Consider the following 16,506-nt stretch of genomic DNA (forward strand, 5'->3'; position numbering starts at 1 on the left):
TGATAATCATAAACATTTAAGGAAATGTTTTTCCTTAATTCTTTGTGCAGGTCTTGGAGAAGAATGGAGAATTCAGTACAGATAAAATGGGGACTATGCTAATAGAGAGTACATGCTAAAAATCTCTTTTAATAACAGGATTTAAAATATTCTTTTAATAGGTTTTGGAGAAATTTTCACAAATTTTAAGTTGAAATCATTGAATTTCTTTAAGGTTTGTTTCTTTTTTCTTTTTCTGCTTAGTAACCCACAGTATCAAAAATACCACTATGTCTATTTTCACGCCTTCCAATTTTAGCCTTGGCATTTAAGGTGAAAACATATTTCAAATATCTAATTAATTTCTTATAGCAACCCTTAAAACTATTCTCTTAATTTAACTTCAAAATAGTTTAGTTGCATTTCCTTCAATGCTTCTCTCTATCCTTCCAACAATCTAGGATTTTTTTCCCCTTTAATTCTATATTATTTAGTGAATAATTTCTTTTTATGTCTTAGTTTGAGAACTATTTAGGCAAAATTGTGTGGTCATTAATGGAAGACCAGATCCTCCAATATTATTTTTGTGTATGTTACTTATACAGTGAGCAAGCTTCTTGGTCCTCACTGTACATATATAATATATTAATATACTAATTTCTACAGCCTTTAGTACAAATATGTACCAACATACAGTATAAAAATCTGTAATTAGAGTACTGCCTCTTTTTACTTGCAGCTATATTAATAAGCATAATATTAAATTATTATACTAAAAAATTAGGTTCTTACAAGACCTCCACTAATGAGAATTTAGAATCCTGTGTGGGAAATCATATCTAAGTGGATGCAAGTAATTAGCTTCATATCTAGCTTCATTTTAGCATTAAAATTCAGTGAGCTTCAGTGGGAACCTTAGACCTAGGACTGAAATTGTTCACAGTGCTTGACAGATTAGTCAGCCATTAATTGTGCCTGTGAAACTAGGTTTTCATCCTAGGCCAAAGTTTGCTTCTTTTTACCATTTGGGAGTTTGATTATATGGATGAAGGTATTGGAGAAAATTCTGAGAATAGCTCTTCATTTATGGCAGCTTTAGAATTGATTTGCTGCCCATCTTCATTTGAAAACCCCTCCTGAACCCAGAGGGACCCAGCTGATGGGCAGCGTTGTTGCGCACCTGCAGACCTACGCGGATGCGAGGCAGCGGGTCATGAGACAAGTGGTGCGCTCGGCAAGCAACATGCTCCATTGCTATGGCCCCTGGAGCAGCCCCCAGCCTGGGGTTCTATCCAGCTCCCTGCTCCGCTCAGCTGTGGGACTGGGACAGCTGGGTGAAGAGGTCGTTTAGCCCACCTGAGTCCTGGACTTTCTTCCGTACCATTAACTTCCCTCATAAGCTCGCTTGTTCCTTAGCTCTGGTGAATTCTTCTTTTCACTCTGCTCTTGGCCTCCATGCTGGGAAGGCTTGGGACGCTCCCCTTCCTCTCCTGATCCATCCCGTGTCTTTCTGGCCCTCCCCTGTGTCAAGGGTGTGTTTGCTTTAGTAGGTGTTTTTAATTTCTTTTCCTTTCGTCCCCTTAATCTCTTCCCTTCACTCCTGGGGAGCAGGCATACTGAACCAGCAGGGCATGCAGCTGAGGCTGTAGCTGAGCTAGAAACTGTCATGGGCTTCCTGGAAACACAAATTGATCTACAAATGTTTGTGAAGAGTCCTGAAACTCTGGCTGTGCTAAACGTAACAGGTTATTTATCATGTCCAGTCACATATTTAACAAAGGAACCTTGTCAAATTAACAAGAAAGGGCCTTGTTCTCATTCGAAAATGGCTAATATATACATATATGTATATAAAATATGCATTTGATAGAATTTAGATAGAACATGTATAACAATAATAATATTTCTACAGCCTGTTTATTCAAATTATTTTACAAGGCTTTTGCAATCAGTAGTTATAGCTTAGAAGTTTTCTTGTGAGTAATTCAATTCATGGCTTCATGAAGGCCTCAGCCTTCAATTCATGGCTGAGGAAATCTAAAGCACTTAGAAGAAAACATTATTTTTTTTATTCACATAATTAAAACATTGATTAAAATAGTATTTAAATTTAATGAACAAATTTAAATGAATTGCACAAAGGCATGTGTACCACAACCCTACAAAAACTAAGGGCCGTATTTTTTATCTGAGATGATACGTTTTAGACATAACCTGATATTTGGATGACAAAGAAGTCTAATAAAATGCTAGATGGCTGTACACATATTATTACATACGTAAACAATTAATTACATGTAGTTTTTTGTTAGACTATGCCATTGCAGTGTGGTGTGTGGCAAAGAATGAAATAATTCAAAAAGATTTGAACAGCATGTGCCACATGGTCCCAAGATAAAAATCAAAGTTCTGCCTCTTCCAAAGCAAGTTACTGCAGAAAAGCTTTACAGGGACTATCTCGGTCAGGGCAGTAACATACAGTGACATTCTTCAGTGCTACAGAAAATCAGTACAATTTCATTACCCTGCCTCCCTGCAGGGTAGCTTGATGCACTTACATTAAAGCCTCCATCTCTTACCTGTTTCTTAAAATGCTTGCTGTTTATGTCTTCAGGGTTCTACCCTAATTTTAGTTACAAAGAACCCTCTAGCTTTATAAAACAACTTGTTTCAGGATTGGCTTACTGTATTTCTTCCTGTATTTAAGAAACAAGACAACCTTGAAATAAAATATGGTTTTGTTTAAGAACCTATGGAATGTCATGCTAATCCTATAACATCTTTGCTTACCAATTAATTTTTTCTTCGAGTTTGTTGAAATTCTTAGATAAGAACCCTGGTTAGTTCTGCTGTTTGTTTTATTGTTTTGTTAAGGCCATAACATGATGAACATTTCATGAAGGACGATAATGAAAACACACCATTAGCCCTGAGTTGCAGCAACATAAACTGAGATAGGAAGAAAAAATGAGAAGCAATGTGGAAGGATGGAGGAAGGACAGCAGCCCCTAAAATGGCTCTACAGATAAGAGAAACAATCTCAAACTAATCTTCTAAATCTTTAGCATTGCGATAGTTGATACCACACAAGACTAATGATTATTCTTTACAGTAGTGGAGAAGGCTAAAAGAAAATATATTTTTTTTTTCCATATATGCAACCAATATAATGTAGTAACCCACTTTTACAACATCTTCATATTGGCTTTGCTCTCAAAGTATCTTACCTAGATATCAGTCTGTTTAAAAATAATGGTATAATTTTCTATCTTCTGATTTTTGTGTGTCAGATTTATTGTTCACATCAATGACAACTTGAAAAAATCAGGCATTAGCCTTCTCTGCAGAAAAAGCATTTAATGCAAAACAACACCGCATATGTTCAAAGTTCCACATGTTGCTCTGCATTACAATTCAGTACTTAACAAGAAAGGCCACTTAACAAAGTAAAATGTAGTTCAGTTCTTTGGGCTGTTTTCCCTTTCTGGGCTGCTGAAAACATCACCAGTTACCAGAACTGAGAGCACATATTCTTTTAAGAGTGGCCCAAGGGCTCAAATTCCTTCACCTTGCACAAAATAAAATGGTAGCAGTGATACCCATCCAGACTGTGATCAGGTGAGTTTCCTGACTGTATTTTAGACATTACAGGACGTGTGGTGTTTTGAAGGGGAAAGATGGGGAATGTAGCTAAAGAGATTTATATGTGCACTCAAATCTTGGGGCTTAATTTGAGTCTGTTTTTCAGCTAAGTAATAAACAGCTATAGAAGTCAGCAAGTCTGCTTCTTCATGGAGGAGAAACTAGAAATATGAAGTCTAACCATTTTCTATGCATAACTTGTTCTGTTTACACACATAAACCTTAGTAAACGCTTTTTCCAGCTGTTCTCTGTATCCCTGAGAAAAGCTGTATCCCATGTACTGCAGAGTAGTAGCATACATGGAGATCTAATTATCTGACATTTTAGATAACCAACTATAGCTGTTTAAAAGTTACATGTCATGTAGGCAGATTGAGGCTTGTAGCCAACACTTACTGTGTACAGATTTTGCTTGAGATGAAGGGAATTGTCTCTCTCTTTATAGCTGTTTTCTTCCAGTTCTTCATCCAGAACAACAACTGTGGTGGCCACAGCAGACAGAAGGATAATTATTAAATGCTTTCTGCATGAAAAAGCACAATTCCTGTTTATGTCAGTCTGACTGGGGGTGCTGTGAAGGAGCATGGCAGGTTCCTGCTCTGCAGCTGGGCTGGCCGAGAGACATAATCTTCCTCATCATTGTTGTGGCTGCACGTAAACCAGCATCTGTCCTTTTCCTGGCCAGAACCACTGCACACCGTGAAAATAATGCCACCAAAGTACAATGTGCACAGTCTGGTATCAACAGGACAGATAATCTTTAACATCACTGAATACTGAAGAGAATCTGCCATGATACCTCCAGATCTCTTCTTAGGAAAACTGTTTTACCAGCTTGACATAGTTGCAATTTCTGCCTCTGGTCTCATGACATCTCATGCTACTGGTCCACATGCTCAAATACATTCAGAAACTGGAAGGTACACACATACACTTCTCCTGTTGTCCCCAGAGGTATTCATTTGGATGACACTGTTATTTTTCTTCTTGCCTGCTTTTTCTCTTTTAGATTCAGTGTGTTCCAGGAACTTGTGAACATTATTTTACTTCAGGTTATACTTCTGGTAAAAGTCACACGCCTTTAACTCAGATAATGTATTTTATTGCTCTTGTATAATATGATTAATGTCACCCTTGTATTGGAGCTGAGATGAAAGCAGACACTACAAGAGCCACAAATATTTTGGTAAAAGGATCCCCTAGTTAAAACCAGAGGAGAAGTGCTTTTAATTCTGCCGTTGATGTATGGCACCAGTGTTAATTCCTTACCTAAGCAAAGCAGGAAAGAATGAGCTAACAACCTAGGAAATAATGAAATGCATGACCTAGAAAAAAAGAACTGTGAAATTAAAAACAAATAAACATTCTGTTCACCACAGTTAAAGAAACTTGGAATGGCAAGATTTTTAAGCTAACAAAACCCCAGGAAAGGGTTTAATTTCCATTTTACATCTGATGTGTCAGTTTTGATTTGTCACTTTTATATGGATCATCCTGAAGCCTCTAGCCAAGGAGGGTAATCTTTTCTTTATGAGAACATCAGCTTCAGGAGAATCCATATAAAGTCAATGTCCCTCATGCTGTTCAAAAATTAGTAAAAAGTTAGCTGGAAAGAAAATGGGAGAGGGCAATGTTGGACCGTGTTTGTTTATACCAAAAGTCAGTGTTACATCCATTATGTACATTATTCCCCATGTTTTTACTGAGTCTTTACTGAGGGTTGTCCATGGAAAAAAACGAAATACAATTAGCTACAGATGATCCCCAATTACATGGAGCAGACTATTTTAGATTAATGAGTAATACAACCTTCTTTTTCTAAAATTAATTTTATGAACAATGTATAAGTAAGTAAAAGGGATAATTCAACTTCATTTGGGATTGATAAATTTTCAGGAGTTATTCATCTGATTAAGTGTATAAGACAGTAGTTCCAGGCTGTGATTCATCTGAAGTACACCAAGCAGGATGGGATTCTTGGTGCTCTGACTAGGTAAAGACGGTGCGCCGAGATAATGGCTTCCTTTATTTGCCACCCTCTTGGCTTGTGCTGGGGACAAAAACAGCATGTTGAACCTACCGTCCTCAGCAGACTCTTCTTTAGCATGGAAAGCTGTGAACCTACTGTCCCATGAGTCCTTTGGCCACTGGGCTGTTAGCTAATTCTGCACTTTTTCCTCATAACAAGTGTGGGCAATTTTTTAGAGCCTTACGAGTGCCAGTTACAGAAGCACAAAAAGGGTGTGGTGAGTTTACTTTGGATATGGTGACCTCTCTATGCCGTGTAGGAAGTCAGTGAGCTTAATCACTCTCTCAGTTAGCCCAGAAACCTTTAAAGCTTCCTATGGCATAAACAAGGGAAGAAGATACCTGTCCCAGTGGAGATGAATTGCAGCTACGCAGAGGCATCTCCTCTGGGGAATGTGGAGGATGACTCTCCAAAGAATTGCAGCTTATATAAGCACAATGTGAATGCACAGTGTGACACAGAACCTCTTCTCTATTTACACATTTGTTTTATGGTAACAAGATATGTCTGCTTTTATTCCTCCTTCTTTCATGGGTTCAGAGGTTGGGAGTGTTTCTTTTATATATAAAGAAAATTTTCCACCGATAAATGAAATTCTGTCCATATAGAGGTATCGAACTGATATTAAATTTGATAGATTAACTGTCTCTCTTCATCCTCATAAGAATTTTTTAGCAATTTTGTGCAGCTCTTCAGCTCTTACTGATGTGGATGAAGAATATTAACTGGCTCTACCATGGTTTTAGGCTTGGTCCAGGAGCCAAGGTAAAGATGCAATCTTTGACCTAAAATGTATTTACTACCTCTCCATAAGAGTATATGAAATGGATTCTGAGCTCAGCACTGATGACTGACAGGAGGAGGGAGAGTGGGTTGCTTCTGGCATTTGTATTGTGTCATTCTGCTCTGAGGAGGGTGAGATACACTCCACTGTGACCATTTGGTGTGTAGCGATTGTACAACTGTGCTGCGTGTACAGCTCTGCTGAGTGCTGGATGGCTTGAGCTACTCAATTCTTTGGGCAAACCATGGTCTCCAAAGGCAAACATGCTTAGGACTGCCCTGGTGTTTGTCACTCTGGTTTTCAGGTGTTGTGGAGCATATTAACACAAAAAATCGAACTGTATAACAATTCAGCCAAATTTTTTTATTTCCTTTTTTTTCTACACATAATACTTAGGACAATATTGTGACCTGGGCAGATGTGCGGTTTGGTTTGTAACAAATTGATTATGAAAGCTGTGATTTCTCAGTACCTTAAACAAATCCACCTTTTATTCTTCCTGTGCCAAAACATCTCTTTGTAGGCTGGAATTTGAGTTTTCTGGCATGTTAAAAACTTTATCAAGAACACATCCTGTAACATACTGTTATGCTTTCACTGCCAGTATAAGGCCTACCTATGTTTCATGTTCTAAGAGGGAAAATATTCACTATATCATATTACATGTTCTTAGTTTGTGTCAGCTGGACTGACAAGCTAGAGTGTCTACAGCTCATCTTTGTGCAGACTTTGCCTTACTCCTGGATGCTCTGCACGCTTCAGCAGGCGTGCCAACATGCTCCAACTCTGTAAGAGAAAAAAAGATTCTCTTTGGATTTCAGATTTGAGATAGATTGGATGGAAGATCTAGAATATGATACTTGCTAGGATGATTACTCCTATCATTTAAGTGGTGATAAAGTTCCTAGAGAAGCTTGAAAATGAGTGAAAATTAGAAAGACAGTTTAAAAAAATCCATTTTCTCACAAAAGAAAAAAAAAAAGAACTTTAATTGCTACTGAAATCCCTCCAAGGGCCTTCTATTTACCCTTTAAAGGCAGGATGAGTATTAAAACCTTTTAAAATTTAGGTCTAAATCAAGAGAATTGCAGAAGGTTCACTGTTTAGATTTCCAACCAGATGCTGTAAGCTGAATTAACAGAAACAATAAATAACATTTTGAGAAAAACTGATGTTTCAGATGATGAAATTGCCTCTGTTTTTCAGAGAATGATGTAGGCTATTCTAGTCCACTAAGACAACATTTCCATGGGTCGTTTACCTTCATAGACAGCAATGAATTTTAAACAAACTGAGCTGAAACATAGCAGAAAAGGGGTATTTTTCACTTGCAACTATATTTTTAAATGTTTCAGGGATATTTTCACTTCATTCAACAGCTTCTCAGGATAAAATTCCGTTCCTCTACTGTACCAATCAAAGAGTCTCAATGCCTGTTCTTTTCACAAACATAAATTTGGCAGGTTTACTCTTTCTTCCAAGGTTTTTCCATAAGGCACCAAATCTAATCTTCTCTGAGCCTTTTAAGGTTTTTAGTGGAAGGTCATGATATCAAGTCTTGAAAACATGAGAGGCAAAGCTTTGCTTATGGCTCTTAACAGTACTCTGATGTCACTTCTTGTACACAAGATATTACTTTAATTACTTACACTGCTTTGGGGGTCTGATAGGAGCAGCTTGATGCAGGGGTACAGTAATTTCACTAGGTGCTGATTCCAGCACTTTCTTCAAAAGAAATTTTTTCAAAACACGATTAGCTTTAAATACATTGTTGATTAAATTAGTCATTATCGCATAAATGTGCCACATTCATTATACTGTATATACACAGGATATAAAATAGTAGTTGTTTAATTGTTACAGTTCATACAGTCTGTAGCTGTCTTTCCTTTCCAAGATGTGAATGAGCAGTAAAGTTGTGGAGCCTCTCATTTGTGCAGCTAGAACTACAACTAAACTCAAGGTTGTGGGAAAAAAGGGTACAAGAACAAATAGATGGAAAGTAGACCTACAAAGCAGTAAGAATGAAAATAATAATATCACTCTTCAAAAAAGTTTTCATCTTTCGCTTGTTTAGGCTCACGTCCCAATCCAGTAAGATCTGATTTTAGTCTGAGACAAACTTACTCATTCTTTTTCACATTCCCTTCCTGTCTCCCATGCCCCACCTCAGTCTCCTGTCCTCCAGGAGAGCTCAGGTGTCTGTGTATGTGCGTGGGGCTTTTGGAATCACTACAGAATTAATTTTAAAACAGGAATCTGGTTAAACACATAATGTAAATAAAGAGAGAGAGCACCTTAAGAAAAAGGAGTTGATTTTGTTTAAACTGTGAATTTCATTCCTTTAGAAAAATACAAGTTGGCTGGTAGAGTCAAGAAAAGAAGGAAACAGAGTTGGAGATATGTGTTATTTAAAATGAAACTTAAAGAACTTCACAGCTTAAATGTTTTTTGTCTTTTTGCTCCATTTTTCAAATATCGGGAGTAATATTATAAAATTCAGCATAGCAACTTGATGGTGCTTGCTGCTTTGAAACACCACATATTGCCTCATTTTGCAAAGGGCCCATTATAGTTTGACCTGTATAGTTTCTTTTAGATATAAGTTAAGGCTGTGGCTTTTCTTGTATTCCGGAGCAAGAGAAAAAGAGGAATATTCATTGTGCTGCCATTAGCAGCCTGTCCTGGGTGAGAGGTGTATGCTGTGGATGTGTGTGTTTGTGTGGCAGGGCGTGGGAGTGCAGCCGCGGGTCAGACCGCAGGCGTGCCCGTGGAGCTTGGCAGTGCAGGTGTGTGCGTGTGAGGGAGCTCTGGCCAGGGAAGGTCAGCCCAGGCAGGCTACTGAGCCGGTGAAGTCGTCCCTGAGCAAGAGCTGGGAGGACCTCTAAGGGCAGCTCTTGGCGTGAGAGTTGCAGGAAAGCAACCGAAGTGAGCCGTGATCCTTGCCAGTACCCGCAGATCACACCTTATCTAGGGTGATGCCAAGATGGTTTTTTCCTCCTGTATTTTATTGATTAACATTTTAAAAGGTCATAAAATGGTAGAAGACAAGATACACAGTAAAAAGGGTTACTCAAAAGCAGTAATAGTTCAAATCAATTAAACCTAAAAAATGGTAAGCATTGAAGGACATTGTTATTACAGAGAAACTTTGCAGATAAACCCAGTTCCTACAAGAATAAAGTTGCAGGAACTTGATTTTTTTAAATAACTTTTCCCCAACTTTAGAAACATCTAGGAGAGATATGGCAAATTTCTCTGGTTTTACTTCTGCCTGACTTTTCTAACTCTGTTCTGTCACTTTGAATCCCATGCTCATCAGGAAATGACAGATATTTTCACAGGCCAAGAAAAACAACAACCACTAAAACAGGGGAAGAGGGAAATTTATAAGATTTCTCCAAAAGTATTATTTAAAAGACTCTTTTCCTCTCAAGAAATATTTTTTTTCAGGGACAGTATGAACCCAGGAACAATGTCAAAAACTGAACAATTGTTCACATGTATAGGCCTGAAGCATGTCTGAATTGCATGGTCATTTAATATCTTCTTTGTACAGCAATGAAACAAAAATAGGCATCTAGTCCAAGCATTCTTTGTATTTTTTCTCCCCTTGTAGAATGAGGACATGTCTGTTTATGCAGTGCTGGATAAAACATGGTGGATTACTTAGACTTTAAATAAGAAATGGTGTGAAAAAACTCTACGGGTTTTGCTAGCAAAAAGGCAAGGACAAAAAATACTTAATTCAGATATTTTTGAAGGAAAGAATACATGTTTTAGTGCTTCAAATATGCACTGTAGTGTTTAGATCTACCTGATCTCTGTGATAAAGAGACAGAGTATAAATCCACACCTGTTAATGAAAGACAATAAATGCACTCTTCCTTTTTATCATTTTAATTGCTAATTATGAGGGCAACTCAGGCTAAACAAAATAGACAAAATAGACCTTATGAGGAGTAAACACAACCTATTTCAGCACATAAGGCACTTAAAGAAATTACTAATGTCTCCTTCACAAAGACATCATGCCCTGTAGAATCCAAGGAGAAGAATGAAAGATCCTTGACAGCTTTTCTTTCCTACCTGTACCCTTGCTCCCATTTACACTGTCTGGGGTTTGGAACTCCTAAACATTTTTTTCAGCACATAGTTTGGACAAATGGTATCAACTAAACCCACTTTTCCTCTCTTTTCCCATAGAAACTAGAAAATGCACTTTGATTGCTTCATGTCTAGCAGCCTAATGCAGTATACTTCCCTATGTATCCTGAAGTCTTCCATCAGATTTGGATGGACAAAAAACAGAACCGGAAACTATGAAAGAGTGTCTACATCTATCTGAAACTTTTGTGTGGTGGTCAATGGATGACTATAGCTGAAATAAAAGCATCAGGCACATTTTCAGAATCAGTCTTCATTTATGTGTATTCCTTTGATCTTTTGTAGATAAAAAAGAGCAGTCCTGCACTTTTCATTCTGGTAATGATTTCTTAGCCACCGCCTCTAAAGCTGTAAAATTTCACAAATTTTAATTTCTACTAGTTTGAGATGTATCTAGTTCCTAAGCACCATTAGAATGCATCAAAGAATAACCTTAATTCAGAGAATAATCCTAACTCAAGAAGTAAACACAGTTTTATACCTTTAGGGTTTTCAAATAAAAGGATTTTGACAGTGACAGATATTTTTCAAAAGCTGTGATCTCATGTTAAATTTCACAAGTTATATAATAATTTTTGAATGCTGAATCACATACATCACTAATATTATACAGAAACAGACCACAAGGAAATCTTACTTCATTTTCAGTAATTATATGCGGAACAAATATGCAGGAAGTATCACAGAAACCCTTGATTTTTAAAAATGCATCTGCCACTGCTATGCATCTAGTAAGGATGTACAGAACATTCTGAGATAGAAATGCAAAAATCCCAAGACGATGGAATTCATCCCTCTGGAAGTACAGCATATGTTATGCTACACTTGAGACAACAAATTGGCATTTCTGGAAAGATAGATGAGACTATGATTCCTAACATGTATCAACAATGTTAGATCTAGCTTTAGAGCACGGAAGTAATTTTTCAATCTGATTTTGAATGTTCAACTAGAACCAGTAAAATGAAAGATGATTTTCATCAGTAGGAAATCTGTGTTTGGGTGCAACTAACATGTACAGCACATCTGACTCTCTTGGCTGTATAACCTGTATCAGGTTTATGTGGAAAGGTTTTGGTAGTGCAGGGGCTGAGAGGTGCCTTAAATTGGAGAAGAGGAGGCTCAGGGGAGACATTGTTGCTCTCAGCAACTACCTGAAAGGAAGGTGTAGCTAGGTGGGCACGGGTCTCTTCTCTCAAGTAACAAGCAATAGGACAAGAGAAAATGGCACCAGGGGAGGTTTAGATTGGATATTAGGATAACATCCCTCACCAAAATGGGTGTCAAGAACTGGAACAGGCTGCCCAGGGGAGTGCTTGAGTCACCACCCCTGGAGGTTATTAAAAGATGTGTAGATGTGGCACTTGGGAACATGGTTTAGTGGTGGATTTGACAATGCTGGGTTAAAGGCTGGACTTGATGATCTTCAGGGTCTTTTTCAATCCAAATGACTCCATGATTATGTAAGGAGCTGCCAGTAGCTTCCCCCATGTCCAAGAGAGCCAATAACAAATGACTCCAAGATGAACCCACTGCTGGCCAAGGCTGAGTCCATCAGTGACAGAGGTAGCACCTCTGAAAACACGTATTTTAGAAGGTGGGAAAAGAAAGCTGCAAAACTTTATCCAGAGAAAGGAATAAGAATATGCAAGAGAAGCAGCCCTGCAGACCCCAAGGTCAGTGGAGAAGGAGGGGGAGGAGCTGCTCCAGGCTCTGGAGCAGAGATGCCCCTGCAGCTTGTGGTGAAGACCACAGTGAGAAAGGCTGTCTATGCAGCCCATGGAGGACCATGCTGGAGCAGATTTGCTGGCAGGCCTTGTGACTCCACATGGGACCCATGATGGAGCATACTGTTCTTGAAAGACCGCAATCTGTGGGATGGACCCCACATTGGAACTGGAAGAGTGTGAAGAGGAAGGAGCAGCAGAGACAATGTGTGACGAACTGACCCCAACCCCCATTCCCATTCCCCTGTGCCACTCAGGCAGAGGAGGTAAAGAAATCAGGATTGAAGCTAGGCCTAAATTACTTGTTTATGGAGTATTGCAATTCCTATGTAAAAGTCCTGCTATCAATGAGAAATGCTGCTTTGACTAGATAGTCCCATCAATACTAAAGATTTTCTTCTGGGAAATACAGGTTGAGGTTTAGTGACATGACAACTGTGTGTGGGAATGAATAGCACTATCAACTAAGACAGTTTAATTCATACCAAACACATTTCCTGGTAGTGTAACTTCACTTAAGCCAGTGAATCTACCCTGACAAGAAAATCGCTGCTGCATGCAAGAATTAGACACATACTTGACTTGATTTTCAAAAGTGCTGAATCTTTAACAGCTTTCACTGTGACTGCTGAAATAAGTACCTGCAACTGGACTTAGGAGCTTCATTAGTTATGAAATTTCTCTGCTATCAACTCTGCTAATACTTGTGCAAATGTAATTATCTGAATATATTCAGGGTGGGTGACCAAAGTTGCACTGTGAGATCTCCTTTTAATAAAGTAGGTATTACTGAAGTCCAGAAAACTGTGAGTGTTGTCTTGAAAAATAAGATTACTTGGTTTTTAAATACCCGGCCTTTGCCATTAAAGCTTGAATGTTGTAGCTTTACATAGTGTATATATTAGTGCATACATATCATACATGTATACAAACCTTTTATAATTCCCCTTTCAGTAAAATAAACATTATCCTTTCTTGGTGCATCTCTGAACACTGTTACAAAACGAAGTTGGTAAATCCTGAAAAGAAATTGTGAAGCTCCCCAGAAATTTTTTTCTTACTTTCAAATAATTCTTTCTATAATAAAAGCCATTTGTCAAATATTCAATGAGCAATGCTCAAGCAACTTATACATGATGAAATAGAATAAACAAAGAAGAAATATGATTAGACAAGAAAGCATTTCAAAGGCACTCCAATGAACACACTTGACCAGATATAATTTACTGACTAATTCTTTAAAATTTTTCATTTTTGAACATCATAATGTGGCCTTTGGTATCAAGGATGTATGCAAGGCAAAGACACGTCTGCAACAGCAACATAATAGCTTATTTATTAATTGACAAGGTGAAATGTTTGTTAAAAGATAGTTATTGCACATGTATCTTGGAGTTATCTATTTAACAACTACCCACCTCCTATCTCCCTGAGCCCTGCCTAACCTATGACAGTGAGAACTGTAAGTGTTTGATAATGGAACCTTCATGACACATACAAATGTTCTGGAATATTTTAGATCTTAATTTTTGTAAGTAAGAAATATTTTCTGAACTCGGGTTCAAGTATAGCTTTAAATTTTTGCAGTAGCATTGAGCATCAGGAAACTCAGAGCTGTTAGCCTGAAATATTATTTCTGCTAAAAGAGTGCTGGCACATCTGTAAAGACCCATAGGTCTTGAATCCAGGATCCGTAGTTTGTGAGCTTTAATGAGTACGTGTGTTGATTCCAACAGAGTCCTTGTAGATCTTTCAGGTGTCACTGCTAATATTTCCGAGGACAAACAGCTTGGAAGCTTGAAGTCTTGGCCATTTCTAAAGGATGTATATCAAGCAATTTATAGTTTGGGGTGACCCAGGTAATGGGATTACTCCATAGCTACAGGATACAGACCTCTGTTCTGTCCTCATTGCTAAATGCATCAGTTTCAGGGGATGATTATGGCCCTTGTCCAAGCAGACCCATGAGTCTTATCTCCTTCTAGAGGACTCTGACTGTGTCTGTCTTCTGTGGAACTTGTCTCTGTTGGCCTATCTGTTGTCCCATGGCATTGTGACATTGGTAGTAACAATGACAAGGTTGTGCTGCAGCCCACCAGAACTGTCATTTTCTAATGTGAAACTGATGATGTAACCTGCAACTGAGACACAAACTCATCTGAGATAAGGCTGATGTATTGCATATGGCAGATAAGGCTGAGGTGTTGCATGTGTGTACTAGTTTGAAAACAAACCAGTGGGAGGCACTAAGTCAGAATAACAATTTAATGGAAATTAAAGAAAAGGGGAAAAAAAGGTAAAAGAAAACACTGTCAAACTGACAGAGTCAAGGTACAACCTGACACCCTGTTAGGCAGGGTGGTGGTAGCAGTCTGGTAGAATGGTGGCTGCAGTCCTCTGAAGCGGTGATCCTGTAGTAAAACAGTCTGCTCTTCCTCAGGAAGTCCAATGGTGGCTGTGTAGCTCCTGTCCTCTGGAAATCCAGTGGGAAGCCGGTGTCTCTGGTGTTCAGCCTCAGATTATATCCACGATGGGATGCTTGGTTCCTCCCTCTGGGCGGAGCATCTCACAATGGGGTAACGAGTCATGAGGCCAAGTGTTGATTAGGCTCATTAACAGGAGAATAGTCCGGAGGGAGTTATCTCTGAGTCAGGCAGCAGGACAATGATGGGCAATTAACAGCAAGATAGTCTGGGGGGAGGAGGCAAGGAAACACTGCCCCACCTGGTTTCAACGGCTCCTGAGGATGGTAATAGAATACACTGCAACCCAGGACAATGTGGCAGCAGAAGTTGACACTGTTCATCCTTGCTGCGGGTTGGGATGTGTCCCAGGACCATTGCTGGGTTTTGTTCTGCATGCAAAAAATTGATACACTCCAAAATACTTCCTGAGGCTGAATCAAAATATGTGAATAAGAAGAGAAGCAGAACCCCAGATGGAACTGTGAACCTAAATTATCTGGCAGCATAGTCTTATGACTTGAGACAATAAGCTTCCCTGACCTGAAGAAGAAAGGCCTTGGGAATCTCTAGTGCCCCAGCTTCCAACAGCATCTTTAGGGCATATCTTGAATGGAGATTCACAGGCATCTATCTATCTCCAAGTAAAGACTTGGAAATGCAGAATGTGAGAATTTTGGCTAGGAGAAGGCCTCACACAATTTCATGATTGTCAAAATCAAAATTTGATATAGACATCTTCCTTTAAAAATGCAGAGCTGTTTACTTAAAAATCAGCTGGGAAACTGCACTGTGTAGGAAACCCAAGGAAATCATCTCATAATTTAATGGGTTTGAAGTTCAAAGAGGAGTGATCTCAAAGTAAGTTTGGCATAAATAGATCTTTCATATACCAAACACAACTACAGGAGCAAAGGAAAATTTAAAGTCAGAAAACAGTCATTAGTGGAGCATTATTTATTTTCAAAGTAGTCCCAAACTTGCCTGCTGATATTTACACTCTGTACAAATTTTCACTATCTTTACTGTTTTATTTTGAAAGGAGAGTATGTGGGCTCCTTTGAACAAATCTGTTCTTGGATTTTCGAAGGTGTGTTCAAATTCCAAAATATCAATAGCTCCCTTAAAATGGTAGAGGTGGGACTTGAATTCTTGCACTAGAACTGCAGATGCCAGTATATTTTCACTTTGAAGTTCTGAACATCTAAAAAAGGATCAAAGTGAATATTAGTGGAAGCATACAGGATTTTTTTCTTTCTCAATTCACCTGCTTATTAATTTTGCAGCTACCACTGATTTCTTATTCCCTAAAAGCTATGCAAAACATAAAAGATTAGAGTCTACTATGGATTCCAGAGACAGATGGTAGCAAATATTTGCTACATACTTAGTATTTCCGCATCGAAATATCTTCTTTTTGCTGCTTAAAACACAATATTATTTTAATAGTAAAATAAAAACTGTACAGAGGTCTTCATGGTGACCCACATAGCTCCCAAAATAAAGTCCTCTTGCTCTTTCAATTTGATCCTTATGACTTAAATTCTCTAGAGTTGCACAAAGAGCAAAGGGTTTCTCGTAGCAAGATGCAGGGAAGCTGCACTGACAAAGGTGGCAAGTTCCCCAACTATCCAACAAACTCTAACCTAAAAAACCAGTGCCTCACTTCATGTGAAAAAACCCTTAATCTCTGTTGAATACTCGGGCATCTCTGC

Source organism: Corvus kubaryi, unplaced genomic scaffold (assembly GCF_017639235.1).
Source record: "Corvus kubaryi isolate FWS band 111438036 unplaced genomic scaffold, C.kubaryi_AGA036_p1.0 68, whole genome shotgun sequence".
In the NCBI taxonomy this organism is placed as follows: domain Eukaryota; kingdom Metazoa; phylum Chordata; class Aves; order Passeriformes; family Corvidae; genus Corvus; species Corvus kubaryi.